The sequence below is a fragment of the Elephas maximus genome, chromosome 1, assembly GCF_024166365.1.
Source record: "Elephas maximus indicus isolate mEleMax1 chromosome 1, mEleMax1 primary haplotype, whole genome shotgun sequence".
NCBI lineage: Eukaryota > Metazoa > Chordata > Mammalia > Proboscidea > Elephantidae > Elephas > Elephas maximus.
Genome location: NC_064819.1, coordinates 129412664 through 129432600, shown reverse-complemented (window position 1 = coordinate 129432600; position 19937 = coordinate 129412664).

The window sequence follows — 19937 nt, the reverse complement described above, 5'->3', positions numbered from 1 at the left end:
ATTTCCTCATTCCTTTGGATCACTTTTCTTTGGAATTGACATAAGTATGGATCTCTTTTAGTTGGTTGGCCAGGTAGCTGTATTCCAAATTTCTTGGCATAGACAAGTTAGCACCTTCAGTGCTGCATACATTTGTTGAAACATCTCAATTGATATTCTGTCAATTCCTGGAGACTTGCTTTCATCAATGCCTTCAGTGCAGCTTGAAATTCTTCTTTCAGTACCATCGGTTCTTGACTATATGCTACCATCTGAAATGGCTGAATGTATACCAATTCTTTTTGGTACAGGGATTCTGTTTATTCCTTCCATCTTCTTTTCATACTTCTTGCTTTGTGCAATATTTTACCCATAAACCCCAAAACCAAACCCATTGCCACTGTGTCGATTCCAACACATATTGACCTTATAGGACAGAGTGAAAATGCCCCATAGTGTTTCCAAGGAGTGGCTGGTGGATTTAACCTGTCAACCTTTTGGTTAGCAGCCGAGCTCTTAACCACTACACCACCAGGGCTTCCTTTGCCCATAGAATCCTTCAAGATTGCAACTTGAGGCTTGAGTGTTTTCTGCAGTTCTTTCATTTACGAAAGAACGTGTTCAACATGAAAATTATAGTTTTCCTCAAATCTTCATAATCTGTTCATTATAAACATACCAAAGTATTTTTATTATAATCTTTGTTGCTGTTGTTGTTGTTGCTGCTGTTTATTAGGTAGGGTTATTAAAATCTAAGTTTATTTATGCATTCTACCTTAGCTCACAGAAGTACTCTCAAACTCATAGGTCTTCATTTATTATCTCTTTAATTCACTGATATTTTGCTGTCTTTTCTGTCTGTACCATAAAGATACAACTAAAGAAGCAATATGAGCAGTCATTTTGTTCTCAAGAGAATATATTTTGTCTAATTGTAATTGAAATTCTAATTGATTATTTCACCATGTGTGCGGTTCATTCTCAGTCAGAGACATTCATAGAGACACATCCCCAAGGAATCACTGGGATCACAGTATCACTAGGGAGCTTAGCTGATTGAGGCCTTGGCTAATTGGCAGTGGATGGGATTCTGAACCTTGAACCAATCACTTTGAGTCCCTCTGTTGCACAGACTATATGTATAAACATTGCCAGTCAAGGTTACTAGAGCATAGCATTGCTCACAGAAAGAACAGAAAAATGCACATGGATAGGTCAGTTTAATTGTATTTACGCTGCTGGAAAAGAGATTGCAATGTATATAGATTTTTGGTCCAAGAAAGGGCTTTAGAGATCAGCAACTCTTTCATTTTACAGATAAGGAAATTCAGATCCAGAGACACTGGGATGGTCTTGGTCAGACAGCTAATTAGTGGCAACAAGGTGATGAAAACCCTGGTTCACTGATTCCTGGTCCGTTGGTTTTTCCACTTCACCTTCTACATATTTTGCTGACATTGGGTCAGAAGTTAAGTCTTTCTATGTGAACTACCATCTTACAATTAACAATGAGCATTTCTTTCCATTTTATCTTATTTCTTATGTATACATATCATTAAAGTAAAACAAAATATTCGATGTTGTTTACAACTAAATCACATACAAAATATGGGACAGTTTTATCTAATTATGTAGGCTGTGAGCTGAGTTGTAAATATAATTCAATCTTGTGCTAAGAATATATAAAGTCTTACATATCTTGTCAAGTATGTTTCAGTGAACGAAATACAACAGCCTAGTATAGAATATGCCTCTTTTTCTCCCTACTACATTCTGCGCTTTCCTAAATCTCACAGACATGAAGAAATACAGAAAAACATAGCGTTTTTTCTTTTTCTCTCAGTCACACTGAACTTAAGTTTTTGCTGTCTTCCTAACATCAAGGTTTTCTGCCCATCTTACATTCTTATGTTCACAAGAGTACACATCGGAAGAGAATCACAGACTGGTGAACTTCCCAAAGCTCTTTGTGATTAACTTGCTACAAACTACTGAAATCTGTGAAGGAAGAGTGGATATTCTTTCCTGACCTTTTAACTCTGAGAAAGAGCTATTCTCAGGAAATACTTAATGGCTCTTTGGCATCCTATGCTTTTTGTCCACCATTTTAAGGATGAACATAAAGGTATTTTGAACTTTCTGTTCTCATGTTGCTTGAAGTCCCATTTATGTACTATGTTGTTGTTGTTGTTAAGTGCCATTGAGTCAGTTCTGACACACAGCAAGCCTATGTACAATAGAATGAAACACTGCACAGTCCTGCACATCCTCAAAATCACTGCTATACTTGAGCCCATTGTAGCAGCCACTGTGTCAGTCCATCTTATTGAGGGTCTTTCTTTTTCTCAATAATCTTCTACTAAGCGTGATGTCCTTCTCCGTGTACTGGTCCCTCCTAATAACATGTCCAAAGTATGCGACACAATCTTACCATCCTTGCTCCTAAGGAGCATTCTGGTTGTACTTCTTCCAAGACAGATTTGTTCATTCTTCTGGGAGTCCATGGCATATTCAATATTCTTCACCAACACTATAATTCAAAAGTGTGAATTCTTCTCTGGTCTTCCTTATTCATTTTCCAGCTTTTTCATTCTATGAGGCAATTGAAGATACCATGGCTTCGGTCAGGCGCATTTTAGTCTTCAAAGTGACATCTTTGCTTTTTAACACTGGAAGGAGTCTTGCAGCATATTTGCCCAATGCAATACCTCATTTGATTTCTTGACTGCTGCTTCCAAGGGCATTCATTGTGGATGCAAATAAAATGAAAACCTTGAGAACTTCAATGATTTCTCTGTTTATCGTGATATTGTTTATTGGTCCAGTTGTGAGGATTTTTGTTTTCTTTAATTTAAGGTAGAATCCATACTGAAGTCTGTAGTCTTTGATCTTCATCAGTAAGTGCTTCAGGTCCTCTTCACTTTCAACAAGAAAGGTTGTGTCATTGAAAGGTTGCAGGTTGTTAATGAGTCCTTTTCTCCAGTCTTGGTGCCATGTTTTTCTTCAATAGTCTGACTTCTCAGATTATTTGCTCAGCATACAGATTGAATAAGTATGGTGAAAGGATATAACCCTGACTCACATCTTTTCTGATTTTAAACCATTCGGTATCCCCCTGTTCTGTTTGAATAAGTACCTCTTGTTCTATATACAGGTTCTACATGAGCAAAAGGAAATGTTCCCGAATTCCCATTCTTCAAAATTTTAACCATAATTTGTCATGATTCACACAGTCAGCTGCCTTTGCATAGTCAATAAAACTCAGTTAAACATATTTCTGGTAGTCTCTGCTTTCAGCCAAGATCCATCTGAATTAGCAAGGATATCCCTTATTCCACATTCTCCTCTTAATCCAGCTTGACTTTCTGACAGATTCCTGTCCATGTACTGCTGTGACCATTTTTTAATTATCTTCATCAAAGTTTTACTGGTGTGTGATATTAATGATATTGTTTGATAATTTCCTCATTCTGTTGGATCATCTTTCCTTGCAATTGGCACAAATGTGAACCTCCTCCAGTTAGCCCATTAGTTGTCTTTCAAATTTCTTGACATAGACAAGTGAGCACTTCAAGCATTGCATCTGTTTGTTAAACATCTCAACTGGCATTCTATTTCTGGAGTTTCATTTTTGGCCAATCCCTTCACTGCAGCTTGGACTTCTTCCTTCCATACCATCAGTTCTTGATCATATGCTACTATATAAAAAGTGTGAACATTGAACTACTATTTTTGGCACAGTGACTCTGTGTATTCCTTTCATCTTGTTTTAATGATTCCTATGCCCTTCAATAATTTGCCCATAGAATCCTTCATACAAAATCTCTTTTTTACTAAAAATTTGAAACAAATTGTTTTGAAAATGCTTTTCTCCATACAATAATTTTTTGTGGTTAACAAGTAAAAAGATCTGCAAATTGAAAAGTAGGAGGCAAAGGTGACAATTATTAGAAACTAAGAATATTTCTCATAAGCTAAAAAATGAACTCTGAATTGTGTAGGAAAAGTGTTTATATTCATAAGAATTTAGCTATTCTTATTAATATAGCAAGTGGCATTTCTAGCTGTGTTAAACTTGTTCTTGGTAGACTCTTCAAAGATGGATAGATGATAGTAAGTTTTCTTATTACAAGATGTTCTAAAAGCCTGGTACTATATGCACAAATACATAATGTACCAAATTAAAATGAAAAATAGAGTCCGAATACCCATTTGATCATACACAGATGTCTAATTTGTTTGCTGCAAGATGGTAAGTATGGTGCAGTCAGTACAGTGTAAAATATCTGTAATAAAAAAGAGATGTGCATGCTTAAGTACACAAAGTCAGAGAGGAGTCCCAGGAGCTTATCCTCAGGAAGTTAAAAGAATTCTATTTTCTGTTCATTCATTGTGTGATTTATTATAACCGTTCTATAGAACAGCACCCAGCAGAGAAGCTATAGTTAAAGTTGCCTTGTTGTTTCCATCGTAAATCCCCCTTTTTGAATGATATATAACTTAGCTGTTTTTATTTGCTTTTCCCTGAAACTTGGCATATAGGTACTTAAACTCTGAGTCATTATTCCCCCAAATATAATTTAAGTAAGTTTAGCTTATTTTTCTTATTTTTTTCCTCAACTAGGGAAGCACAAAAAAAATGTCACATGAGACATCACAAATTCTATGTTTCTGAAATAGGGCAGCTGCCAACAGGAAACTGATAATAATTATCATGTGAACACCCTTTTTAAAATCCCCGCTGGACAAAATGAGTATTCAGAGTGTTCTAGGGCTATTCAGTCCTCTTTCAAAAATCAGCTTCTTATTTCAGTCAAAGGAGCATATTTCTGAATAAAATTTGTAGCATTGCAACCATAATTACAAGTTAAGCATCTGGAATAATGAAATCCAAGTTTAATATTAATCATCTCTTTCTGAAAAATCTAAATGAATTGTGACTTACTCGAAGAGCCAGAACATTGCAAATTTTGCTGAGATACAGGTTGAATCTAATATTATTTAGTTTTATTTTGAAAATCTTTTTTTATTTTTCCCTTTGGAAAGATATATTTAATATTTAAGATCAAGCAGAAAACCAATATGAATACAAATATTAATTTCAATAATGGATCTACTAAAGCTATTTTATACCTATTTATCATTAAGTAACATAAATATATATATAGAAATTAGTTTTTATATACATTTAAAAAAACCTAACCCATTGACATCGAATCAACTCTGACTCATAGCAACCCTATATTTATGTATACTTAATACGAATTATTTACAATGTTCAATTGGACATTTATTTTAAGCTTTGGAAAATATATGTAACATAATTTTCATATAAATAATTTATAATTGTATAGTGTTTTGGCCACCAGTCACCTGTCAGTTTGTCATTCTGTGTTTGCTTCTGTGTTGCTCTGGTGTTGGAAGCTCTGATACCGATATTTCAAATGCCATCAGGCACACCCACGGTGTACAGGTTTTGGAGGACCTTCCAGGCTAAGAAGGACTAGGGAAAAGGACCTGGCAGTCTACTTCTGAAAAAAATTGGGCAGTGAATACCCTATGAATAGCTGTGGAACATTGTCAGTGATGTGATAGTATCCATAAGCCTACAAGGAAGACAAGTTAATACAACTATTATTCAAATGTACACACCAACCACTAATAACAAAGGTGAAGAATTTGCAGATTTTTATCCACTTTTGCAATCTGAAATTGATCAAATGTGTAGTTGAGACGCATTGATAATTACTTAGGATTGGAATGTGAAAGTTGGAAACAAAGAATGATTAGTAGTTGGAAGATAGCTCCTTGGTGATGGAAAAAAACAGCAGAGATTGTGTGATAGAATTTTGCAAGACCAAAGACTTAATTCATTGCAAATATCTTTTTTCAACAACATAAGCTGTGAATATACATGTAGACCTTGCCTGATGGAATACACAGGAATAAAATCAACTACGTCTGTTGAAAGAGATAATGGAGAAGCTCAATATCAGAGTTCAGAACAAGGCCAGAGGCTAACTGAAGAACAGACCATAAATTGCTCATATGCAAGTTCAAGTTGAAGCTTAAGAAAATTAAAAATAAATCCACCAGAGCCAAAAATACAATATCAAGTATATCACACCTATCTTGGTCATCTAGTGCTGCTATAACAGAAATACCACAAGTGGATGTCTTTAACAAAGAGAAATTTATTCTCTCACTGTCTAGTAGGCTATAAGTACAAAATCAGGGCATGAGCTCCAGGGGAGGTCTTTCTCTCTCTCTGCCTATTCTGGAGGAAGGTCCTTGTCATCAGTCTTTCCTTGGTCTGGGAACATCTAAGTGCAGGAACCTCAGGTCTAAAGGATGTGCTGTGCTCCTGGAGTTGCTTTCTTGGTGGTATGAGTTCCCCATGTCTCTCTGCTCACTTCTCTCTCTTATATCTCAAAAGAGATTGGCTTAAGACAATCTCTAATCTTGTAGATTTCATCAATAAAACTGCCACTAATCCTTTTTATTACATCATAGTGATAGGATTACAAGACACAGGGAAATCACATCAGATGATAAAATGGTAGAAAATCATACAAGGGAATCATGACCTAGCCAAGTTGACAGATATTTTTGAGGGACACAATTCAAACCATGACATCACCTGAATTTGGATACCATTTCAAGAATAGATTTGATTCACTGAACATTAATGACCAAAAACCAAAGGAGTTATGGGATGACATAAATAGCATTACACATGGAGAAAGTAAAAGGTCATTAAAAAGACAGGAAAGAAAGAAAAGACCAAAATGGATGTCAGAAGAGACTCTGAAACTTGCTCTTCAGTGTACAGCAGCTAAAGCTAATGGAAGAAATGATTAAATAAAAAAGCTGAAGAGATGATTTCAAAGGGCAGCTACAGAGAGCAAAGTATTATAATGAAATGCGCAAAGACCTGGAGTTAGAAAACCAAAAGAGAAGAACAAGCTCCAGAATTTCACAAGCTGAAGGAGCTGAAGAAAAAATTTAAGCCTTGGGTTGCAATATTGAAGGGTTCTATTGGCAAGATATTGAATGATGCAGGAAGCATCAAAAGGAGGTTGGAGGAATACAGAGTTACTGTGCCAAAAAATGAATAAATAACAAAATAAGTCGATGTTCTACCATTTCAAGAGGTAGCATATGATGAAGAACCTATGGTATTGAAGGAAGAAATCCAGGGTCCACTGAAGGCACTGGTGAAAATCAAGCCTCCAGGAATTGATGGAATACCAACTGAAAAAAGTTGGTTCAAAACACAGATGCAGCTGAAAGGTGCAAACTCTGCTATGCCAAGAAATTTGGAAGACAGCTACCTGGTCATCTGACTGGAAAAGATCTGTATTTGTGCCCATTGCAAAGCAAGGTGATCCAATAGAATGCAGAAATTATCTAATTATATCATTAATATCACATACAAGTAAAATTTTGCTGAAGATCATTCAAAAGCAGTTGCAACAGTACAGGGACAGGAAACTGCCAGAGAGTCAAGCTGGATTTGGAAGAGGACATGGAACAAGGGATATCATTGCAGATATCACATGGATCTTGGCTAAAAGAAGAATACCAGAAATATATTTACCTGTGTTTTTATCAACTATGCAAAGGCATTTCACTGTGTGGATCGTAACAAACTATGGATAACATTGTGCGAAGAGTGGGAATTCCAGAACACTCAATTGGGCTCATTTGGAGCCTATACATAGACCAAGAGGTAGTTGTTGGAACAGAACAAGGGGGTCCTGTGTGGTTTAAAATCAGGAAAGATGTGCATCATGGTTATATCCTTTCACCATATTTATTCAGTTTGTATGCTGAGCAAATAATCTGAGAAGCTGGACTATATGAAGAAGAATGTGGTATCAGAATTGGAGGAAGAGCCATTAACAACCTGCCTTATGCAGATGACACAATCTTACTTGCTGGAAGTACACAGGATTTTAATCACTTACTGATGAAGATTGAAGACATTCGCATTCAGCATTCAGTATGGATTACACATCAAATTAAAGAAAACAAAAATCCTCACAACTGGACCAATAAGCAACATCATGACAGAGAAAAGATTGAAGTTGTCAAGAATTTCATTTTGCTTGGATTCACATTCAATGCCCATGAAAGCAGCAGTCAAGAAATCAAACGAGGGTTTGCATTGTGCGAATCTGCTGCAAAAGACTAAAAAGATCAAGTGTTAAAAAACAAAGACATCACTTTGAGGACTCAGGGGCACCTGACTCAAGCCAAGGTATTTTCAATTGCCTCGTATGCGTGGGAAAGCTGGACGATGAATTAGGAAGACTGAAGAGGAATTGATACCTTTGAACTATAGTGTTGGTGAAGAATATTGAATATACCAGAAACTGACAGAAGAATGAATAAATCTGTCTTTGAAAAAGTACAGCCAGAACGCTCCTTAGAAGCAAGGATGGCAAGACTTTGTCTCATGTACTTCGGACGTGTTATCAGGAAGGACCAGTTCCTGGAGAAGAATATCATGTTTGGTAAAGTAGAGGGTCATTGAAAAAAAGCAAGACCCTCAAAGAGATGGATTGACACAGTGGCTGTAACAAAGGGCTCAAGCATAGCAATGGTTGTGAGGGTGGCACAGGACTGAACGGTGTTTCTTTCTGTTGTACATAGGGTTACTATGAGTCAGAACCCGCTCAATGGCACCTAACAGCGACAATGGTGTTTTTGGAAAATAGTCATTCCCTTCAACCTTTCTAACCACCCCTACTCAATCTTAGTTGTCATCTCAACCTGCTTTTCCCTTTTTTTTATTTCTGTCCTCCTCAGAGTTGGCCGATATTCTCTTCTCTTTTTGTTCTAACCATTCTTCTTGAGCAAACTCTTACTCTTTCCTGATTTCGCTTAACACCTATCTGTAGAGAACTTCTGAATGTATGACTCTATCACCAGTGTCTCTTTTACACATCATACAACTATAAAATCAGTTGCCATTGAGTTGATTCTGACTAAAGGGGATCATATGTATGTCAGAATAGAACCGTACTCTACAGGGTTTTCAATGGTTGAGTTTTTAGAAGTAAATTTTCCGGGCTGTTTTTCCAACACGTTCTGCGGGAACTCAAACTTTCTACTCTAGAGTTAGCAGCTGAGCGCATTAACCATTTGCACCACCCAAAGACTCCTCATATAACCATCAAGGCAAAAAAAAAAAAAAAAAATCCACAGCTATAATCTTAACGAAAGCAGACTGCCGTATCTTTCTCCCGTGGAGTGTCTGGTGGGTTCAAACTGCCAGCTTTTCGAGCACTTAACCACCGCACCACCAGGGCTCCTTCATATAACTATTAAAAAAAAATCTGTTGCCAGCCAATCAATTCTGACTCATAGTGACCGTATAGGACAGAATTAGAACTACCGCATAATGTTTCCAAGGAGTGGTGGTGGATTCGAACTGCTGACCTTTTGGTTAGCAGCTGAGCTCTTGACCACTGGACGGCTAGGGCTCCTCATCAAACTGTACTATTCTCAAAATTAACTGAACTAGAACTGAATCCTTTAACCGTGATCTCAAAAGTCTCCCTTTTCTTTATTTCTAGTTTCAGTGAAAGTCATAGTCATGTATCCTGTTCCTCAAGCCATTCATCTTGGTGCCTTTCTTTCTGGGTACATATTCAATCATTGGACTCCTAAAGGAAAACATTTCTGGAAAAATTAATGTGATTTTCTAGCACCTACAATAAACCTCAGCGTACCCTATACCTAAGCATATTATCTTATAATTAGCCTTTTGTTGTTTATATTCTTAGATGTCTGAGGGTATTCTGGGTGCCTGGAAAATACCAAATTTATACAATATGTCCAAGAAATATCTGTTGGATGAAAGCATTTAATATAAAAACATTCTAATAGATTTAATAGTATGTTTGAATATCTTTTTTATATTTAATGTTATGTATCTATATAATTTATTTTATTAGAATTCTTTTATATTTTAGCACGTATGTGTCAATGATGTTTATATTTTATTAAGTAATAAAAATGAAACCATGTTATGACTTAACTCACGGTTACGAATGATGATATTTTCTAAAAAGAACAATGACGTTCTGTCCCCACTCTCCTCACTAACTTATTCACTCCCTATAAATGATCTCAAGTGGATTCATGGACTTGTAGCCTATAAACTCATCCTTGATTACTTCAACCAAAACAACAGTTCAAAGTCTCCTTCCTTTGAAATATAAAATACTTGTTCATATTTTGTAACATTGAAGTTTTTTCCCCCAATCTTTGGGGAGATATATTCAGTCTTTTACAGTTAAGGGTGATATTAAATTTAGGACTTCTTTAATGTTCCTTACCAAAACTTCCTTCTATTCCTAATTGACTGACATTTTTTTATAATGGAGTAACATTGGATTTTTTCAAATGTTGTTTTACTATCCATAGAGATGGTCATCAAATTGTTAATTTTTATTGGTAATACGGTGAATTACATTGATTGACTCTTTAAAGTTAAACCTCCCTAGCATTTCGAGAATAAAGCCCTTTAGATCATGACACATTGTCATTTTATATATTGTTAAATTCGATTAGCTCAAATTGTGTTTAGAATGTTTTGCATACGCATTTTTGAGGAATATTGATCTATAGTTTGCTTTCGTTTCATCTTTGCTTCTGGCATCAGTATAAAGCTGATCTTCTAGAAAGAGTTGGGGAACATTACATCTTTTTTAGTTTAATGGACACATTTGTGTATCATTTGGAACGTTTCTTCTATAAATGGTAGAATTCACAAATGAAGCCCTGTGGACATGGACTTTTCTTTGTGGTAAATTATAAATTAAATTGCTTTAATAAATCAGTGACTATTCAGGTTATCTATTACTTCTTGAGTGAGTTACATTATTGTGTGTTTGTCAAGGTGTTTGTAAATTTAAGTTGTTAAATATCTTGGCATAATGTTCAAAATATTTCTTTGTTATCCTTTTAATATCTGAAGAATCTATAGTTATTCTACCTCTCTTATCCATTCCATGAATTTCTTAATCTGTGTGTCCTCTCTGTCTCTCATTTGTTAAAACATAAAGAAATAAAACACAACCTTGAGCATTTTGAGAGATAAAAATATCACATGGTTTACATTTATTTCTATTACTTATGTTAAGCATTCTTATATACATCTGGATCATATACATTTCTCCCATGAATTTTCTTTCCTTCATTCTTTTTTCTGGTGGGAAAAAAAAAGTCTGATTGTTATAAAATTTAATGCAGATATTTGCTGTAAATAATTTAGTATTTTAACAATTCTTCTAATTTTACTCTTTTTTTTGGCTCAGAAATATAAGCATTTTGTGCAATGATATCTAATATTCCTTTGTCATTTCTCCTACTGATTCTGTTATTTGAATGTATATTCCAATCCAGAGAGTTGTTGCCTAATTGTTTTTATATACTTGTTTGGTTGGTTGTTTCCATTTTATATACTGGCGATGCATTTTTCTCATCAGACCACACTGAAATTAATTTTAGTGTTTGGTAGCAAACAGAGAGTAAATTTAACTTCTTTTTTATTCCTCTAAATATTACCTTTTTTTTTTTTTTTAAACACCATTTCCTTACTGAACACTACTTTTTCCTGTCAATATATCAGGGCATATTGATTTTTGGCAACCCTTAGACAAATACTACACATTTTATTTGCTTAAAATTCATTTTAATATTTGATAGGAGACTAGTCACTCTTGGACTGTCATTACAATGAACTTTACTTTATCATTCTATTTTAGATCTTTCGTTATTCACAACTTATTTCTATCTTTAGTGCCTACTGTCAAGAATCAATTGCAAAACTGCTGGGACCTGTCACTCTACTTGAGACTTGAGCTTAAAGCTGCATGGGGAAAAAATAAAAAGCTGGTATCCCTTTTGAATATTGAACCTAATTATAAGGTCTGGACCCACAGTTGAAGTTAGAAGAAGAGGTCACTGGTTTGAATACAAATTCATCTACCAGTAAGTAGTTGCTGTTGGGTCAACTACAACTCATGGCAACCCTATGTATGTCAGAGTAGAACTGTGCTACATAAAGTTTTCAATGGCTGATATTCAGAAATAGGTCTCCAGGCCCTTCTTCTGAGGCATTTCTGGTTAGCAGCCAAGCATGCTAACCATTTGCATCATCAAGGGACTCCAAGCACTTACCTGTGAATGACATTCATTTTGACCTGTGAAGTCCTATAGTTCTTTGGAAACTAATCATTTGTTAACATTGCCTTACCTCTGAGTCAAGAGTGGGGATTGACATTCTTGTTATGCTCCAGGGTCACTTCCTAACCATTGCTCTTCTGCTTATTTGTAATTATCTTGTTCCTTTGAAATGTATGGTTTCTGGTTTCCAATCCTGCCTTGAATCTGTTGTTTACCAACAGCCTGCTCACATCACAATATTCACTGTAAAATTTGGGCTCTAATTTCTTTTCCTTCATTTCTATTCATCCCACCTTCCAGGGCTTGACAGAGTTTACTGTCCATGTAGATGACCTATATAAAATCTTATCCTTACAGTTTCTTTACTTCTTCAACCCCAAAGAACAATTTCCTATGGTCCTATTTTTAACATCTCTTAAAATCTAGTTCCAAAGACTAGAACTACAAAATTATTGCCACTCCTCTACCTCCAAACAGATTTTCCTTGCTATTCTTCTCTCTTGACTTATTTTCAGACTCACTGAAACCACTTTTTCTATTTTCTTTCATGTTATCTGCTTCTCCTAGATTTCTTCCCTTTCTCTCCAGCCTATATTCTGCTGTCTTCTGATGTGCATCAGAGCCCTGAAGCATTTTCCTCTTCCTTCCTCCACCTCAGAAATCCAACAAAATCTTCACTGTGAAACCATACTAAATCTTGCTTTGTGTCTTCTCTCTTCTTGTATGATGTAAGAATGCAATCAAACAGAGAGATGGATTCTTTTATAAAAGCATGGTCTCAAATATCAGCACAGCTTTAGCTCAAATCCTTAACCCGTTTACTTTTCCTTGCTGAGCTACAAATGAACCTTGGTCATAGTGATTATTCTAAACCTTATAAGTGCCATACCCAATCCCCACTCTAACACTTAGCAGCAGACAACGGTGGTTCCTATTACATGCAGAAAATTGGGAATATTGATGTGATAATCTTTAATGTCCTTCATCCCACCTACAGGGCAATATCAATTTTGCAGGCCTGCTGCTAACCCTTTCCTGCTCAGTAGGCCTTCTTTTCTCCACTCTGGTAATCTATGAGAACATGAAAATCATATATCTCTAGATAAAATTAAATAGCCTGTAGTTCATGTGATAGAATTGGGATATGAAAAATAAAACTATACAAAAATACCACTAATGGTATTCTTACTGTCTCTGCCCTTACGTACAATTAAATTCACATTCCAGGATTCCATATACATTGTTCATCTCATTTCCCCTAAGTGGATGCAAAAATAATGGAATTTTGGACATGGAGAAAAGAAAAGCAACATATTTTCCTCAGTCACTCCATAGAGCTACTGCAGATGCAAGTCATCAGCATAGGCCTCAGTCCTCTAATGGGGTAGCATTTGCTGAGGACATTAGCATATTCTCTTTATGTGCCAATTGTTAGGTGGTCCAATTTTTTCCTTCAAATCTGCTTTGATTAATTATATTTAGAGTGAATTTTTGCAAGCAACTGATGTATGTTTAATCATCATTCCAAATCTATACTCTTGGGTGCCATCAAATCAATTACAACTCATAGCGACCCCATGCACAACAGAACAAAACACTGGCCAGTCCTGTGCCATACTGACAATCGTTGCTATGGTTGAGTCCACTGTTGCAGCCACTATGTTAATCCATCTCATGGAGAGCCTTTCTCTTTTTCACTGACCCTCTACGTTACCAAGCATGGTGTCCTCCAGGGACTAGTCCTTTCTGATAATATGTCCAAAGTATGTGAGACACTTTCTTGCCGTCCTTGCTTCCAAGGACCATTCCAGTTGTACTTCTTCCAAGACATATTTGTTCATTGTTTTGGCAGTCCATGGTATATTCAATATTCTTTGCCAACGCCACAATTGAAATACGTCAATTCTTCTTTGGTCTTCCCTATTCATTGTCAAGCTTTCTCATGCATATGAGGCTATTGAAAACTCCACGACTTGGGTCAGGCACACCTTACTCCTCAAGGTGACATCTTTGCTTTTTAACACTTTAAAGAGATCTTTTGCAGCCAATTTGCCCAACACAATGCATCTTTTTGATTTCTTGACTGCTGTTTCCATGGGTGTTGATTGTGGATCCAAGTAAAATGAAATCCTTAACAATCTCAATCTTTTCTCCATTTTTCATGATGTCACTTATTCGTCCATTTGTGAGGATTTGTGTTTTCTTATGTTGAGACATAATCCATACTGAAGGCTGTGGCCTTTGATCTTTATGGATAAATGCTTCAAGTCCTCTTCACTTTCAGCAAGCAACGTTGTGTCACCTGCATAACGCAGGTTGTTAATAGTCTTCCTCCAACCCTGATGCCCCATTCTTCTTCACATAAGCCAGCTTCTTGAATTATTTGCTCAGCATACAGACTGAATAGGTATGGTGAAAGGACACAACCCTGAGGCACACCTTTCGTGACTTTAAACCATGCAGTATCCCCTTGTTCTGTTTGAATGACCATCTCTTGATTCATGTACAGATTCCTCATGAGCACAAATAAGTGTTCTATAATTCCCATTTTCTGCAATGTTATCCATAATTTGTTATGATCCATACAGTTCAATGCATTAGCATAGTCAATAAAACACAAGTAACATCTTTCTGATATTTTCTGCTTTCAGCCAGGGCCCACCTGACATCAGCAATGATATCCCTGGTTCCACATCCTCTTCTAAATCTGGTTTGAATTATTGGCAGTTCCCTTTTGATATACTGCTGCAGCTGCTTTTGAATGATCTTCAGCAAAACTTTGCTTGCATGGAATATTGAAGATATTGTTTGATAATTTGGTTGGATAACCTTTCTTGGGAATAAACATAAATATGAATCTCTTCCAGCCAGTTGGCCAAGTAGCTGTCTTCCAAGTTTCCTGGCATAGACTAGTGAGTACTGCCAGAGCTGCACCTGTTTGTTGAAACATCTCAATTGGTATTCCGCCAATTCTTGGAGCCTTGTTTTCTGCCAATGCCTTCAGTGCAGCTTGGACTTCTTTCTTCAGTACCATCGGTTACTGATCATATGTTAACTCCTGAAACAGCTGAATGTCAACCAATTCTTTTTGGTATAATAACTTTGTGTATTCCTTCCATCTTCTTTTGATGCTTCCTGAGTCATTTAATATTTTTCCCATAGAATCGTTCAGTGTTACAGTTTAAGGCTTGAATTTTTTCTTTAGTTCTTTCAGCTTGAGAAATGCTGAACATGTTCCTCTCTTTTGATTTTCTATCTCCAGCTCTTTGCACATATCGTAACACTTTACTTTTTCTACTAGAGCTGCCTTTCGAAATCTTCTCTTAAGCTCTTTTACTTCACCATTTTTTCCTTTTACTTTAGCTACTTGGCATTCAAAAGCAAATTTCAGAGTCTTTTCTGACCTCCAGTTAGGTCTTTTATTTTTCTCCTGTCTTTTTAATGACCTCATGCTTTCTTCATGTATGATGCCCTTGATGTCATTCCACAACTCATCTGGTTCTTTGGTCATTAGTGTTCAATGCATCAAATCTATTCTTGAGATGGTCTCTAAATTCAGGTGTGATATACTCAAGCTCATACTTTGGCTCTCATTGACTTGTTCTAATTATCTTCAGTTTCAACTTGGACTTGAAAAGAGTAATTGGTCTGATTCGCAGTTTGTCCCTGAACTTGTTCTGCTTGATGATATGAGCTTTTCCATCGTCTCTTTTCAGAGGTGTAGTCGATTTGATTCCTGCGTATTCCACCTGGTGAGGTCCATGTGTATGGTGGCTGTTAATGTGGATGAAAAAAGGTATTTGCAATGAAGAAGTCACTGGCTTTGCAAAATTCAATCATGTGATCTCTGGCATCATTTCTATTGTCAAGGCCATGTTTTCTAACTACAGTTACTTCTTCTTTGTTTCCAACTATCACATTCCAATCACCAGTAATTATCAATGCATCCTTATTGCATGTTCGATCAATTTCAGACTGCAGAAGCTGGTAAAAATCTTCAATTTCTTCATCTTTGGCCTCAGTGGCTGGTGCATAAATTTGAATAATAGTCATATTAACTGGTCTTCCTTGTAGGCATATGGATATTATCTTATCCATGTGTACTTCAGGATAGATCTCGAAATGTTTTGCCAATGAAAGCAACGCCATTCCTCTTCAAGTTGTCATTCCTAGCATAGTAGACCATATGATTGTCCGATTTGAAATGGCCAATACCAGTCCATTTCAGCTCACTAATGCCTAGGATAACAATGTCTATGTATTCCATTTCATTTTTGACAATTTCTAATTTTCCTAGGTTCATACTTTGCACTTTCCATGTTCCAATTATTAACAGATGTTACAACTATTTTTTCTCATTTTGAATCATGCCACATCAGAAAAGGAAGGTCCTGAAATCTTGACTCCACCCACATCATTAAGGTCAACTCTACTTTGAGGAGACAACTCTTACCCAGTCACCTTTTGAGTGCCTTCCAATCCGAGAGGCTCTCATCTTCCGGCACTATATCAATGCTCCACTGCTATTCAGACAGTTTTTGCTGGCTAATTCTTTTCAGAAGTAGGCCAACAGGCCCTTCCTCCTAGTATGTTTTAGTCTGGAACCGCAGCTGAAACATGTCCTCCATGGGTGACCCTGTTGGTATTTGAATACCTGTGGGATAGCTTCCAGCATCACAGCAACACACAAGCCCCCAGGGTATGACAAACTGAAAGACATGTGGGGAAAATGTATACTAATTTTCTTTAAATTTGTATATTTTAATATAATGGTGAAAGAAGAAAAGCAGACACATCTAGCTCACCAAAATCCAAATTCAGAATTGAAGGGGTGTCTTTTTTTAATAAAATTATATTGTCACAGAAGATACAGACTTATGTCCCCAAAAAGTATATGCTGAAGTCCTAACCCCGTATCTGTGAACGTGAATCTGTTTGGAAATAAAACCTGTTACCATTGACTCAATTCTGAATCATAGCGACCCTATAGGACAGGGTAGAACTGCCCCATAGGGTTTTCAAGGAGTAGCTGGTGGGTTCAGACTGCCGACCCTCTGGTTGACAGCTGCAACTTTTAACCACTGTGCTACCAGGGCCCCAACTATTCAGAAATAAAATATTGTCAGTTAATACGAAATCTACTGGAATAGAGTAGGTCCTAATTCTATACGACCAGTGTCCTATAAAAGAAGCAAAGATTCAGACACAGGAAGACAGAGAAAGGAAAGTTATATATCACTTATTAAAAAGGAAGGAAATGATAATCTGGTGGACTAGCATTACCTTAACTACAGTAAATGGGAATGGATAATTATAGTTGATCTAACTTTTATGTGGCTTTATTTTTAACATACTTCATTTATAAAATTAGGCAATATAATGTTTCTCATTCTGTTTTCTAAATACCCTAGAGGCCAGCCCTCAATCTAACTGGGGGACAAGTAGGATAGCACTTTTTACAGAGTTCCAGGGCCTGTATTTGGTTTCAGTTGTGTCACCAACCAGCTGTTTTTTTTTTTTTTTTTTTTTACCTTGGGCATATCAAATAATCTATAAAGAACTCAGATTCTGTATGTACAAATTGGAAATGTTGGACTGGAAAATCTCAATGCTCATGTTCCAGCCTAACTTTCTATGACTATAATTACCTAAAAGTCCTCTGTGTAATGGTACAAGAAATACATGAAGGACACTGCAAGTGTATTTTTGCTGGTACTTTCAACCAAATCTTTGGTGTAACCAGATGTATTGCAGGAAGATTTGAATATATATCGACATTTCTTTTTGTTTCATTCTTATAGATTCTAAGTTTCTTTGTTCTTTGATGCTGATATAGTGACATAAACTCACATAAATAATTTATTATGTTCTGCATTATTTAAAGGAGCAATTTTCTTTTCACTTAAGGATATAAAGTCTGAAAAATACTACCCATAATACTTAAGTCCAAGTAGGAAATACCTAAAGTTAACTTACTGATACAATAACTATACTTTCACTAAAGTAAAACTAAAAAAAAAAAAAGATCTAGTTCCTCAGCCCATGAAAATGTTCACAAAATTCAATTTATATTTAAAGCTCTTAATTTGTCAAATAAAATTGCACCAAATATTTAGGTACAGTATACTTACTGTATTTACAAAAATATATTTAAAATGTACAACAATAACAAATTATTTTAATTATTTTATTTATAAAATAATTTTATTTTATTTATTTTAATAATAAATAAGAAAATATATTTCCACACTGCTTTTTTAAAATTATTTACATCAGAAAGTACAATGAACAAAATTAGAAGATAAATACATAAGTAAAAAAGTCACATGATGTCTTACTACGCTTACCACCAAAAATATTTAAAAAATAAGTTCCTAGGTGGTGCAAATGGTTAACACTCTTGGCTCCTAACAGAAAGGTTGGAGGTTTAAGTCTACTCAGAGGCAACTTCAAAGTAAGGCCTGGCTATCTACTTCCAAAAAATCAACTGTAGAAAGCACTATGGACTATAGTTTCATTCTTGCACATATAGGGCTGCCTTGAGTCAGAGACAACTTGACAGAAACTGGTGCTAATAAAAAGAATGTGTCACAAATGTTTATTAGTTACACATTAAAATTATTATGATATATTTGTATAAGATTTTTATAATAGTAAAATCCTGTGTTGGTATTGACGAAGAGCCAATGGTTACTCTAATATTCTCTGGTGGGAATATGTCACTACTTTTCTGGAAAGTAATTAGACAGTATTTATCAAGAACCTTAAAATGTATGAGTGCACTGATATAGGAGTTCTATGACTATGAATTCATTCAATGAAATACTAAAAATTATGGTCATAGATGCATGTTCAAAGTTGTTTCTTGAAGTCTTGTCTATAACAGAAAAGTATTAGAATCAAGATAAAGCAAACTGATTTTGTAGTATTAGGATAATTATTTAAGAATATAGATTTAAAATAATTCTAATTATGCAGGAAAATGCTTGAATTAAAATATTATATTGTAATATAAATTTTAGCTATTTTATACAATCTGTACATTTTGTACATAATTTCATACTGTAAAATATTTTAAACAGGTCAATATTTATTATTTTATTTATTTCCGTATTTGCTTGTATTTCAGTGCTGTATCTAATCTCTATATTTTAATTATGAGTGACAATACAGCCGGGTTGCTAAGACCTTGAGCTAGGGGATCATCATAATAGCTTTAGATATTGACAAGCTATGTAATCTATCTAACCTTCATTTCTCTCATCTTTAAAATGTGGATTATAATAGCATACTTGTAGCTGCGGTTCACAAGCTGTGGTACATGGAATCTGAGATTTTCTAGGACCTTTTCAAAAGTTCTACAAAGTCAAAAATATTTTAATAATAATATTTTTTGTTTGTTTTTTGCCTTTTTTAACGATTCTGACATTTTCAGTAAGTACAAAAAAACAAACCAAACCCATGGCCATCGAGTCGATTCTGACTTATAGCGTCCCTATAGGACAGAGTAGAACTGCCCCATAGGGTTTCCAAGGAGCGCATGATGGATTTGAACTGCTGAACTTTTGGTTAAAAGCCAAACTCTTAACCACTATGCCACCAGGGTTTCCTAAGTACAACAACATTGGTTGGTAAAACTGCTGGTACCTTAGCATGAATCATAACTATAGCCACAAGACAGTAGTCATTATAATTTCCACCAAAAAGGATGTGTGTGAAAAAGAAAAGCAAGTTTCAATTACGTTGTCCTTTATGAA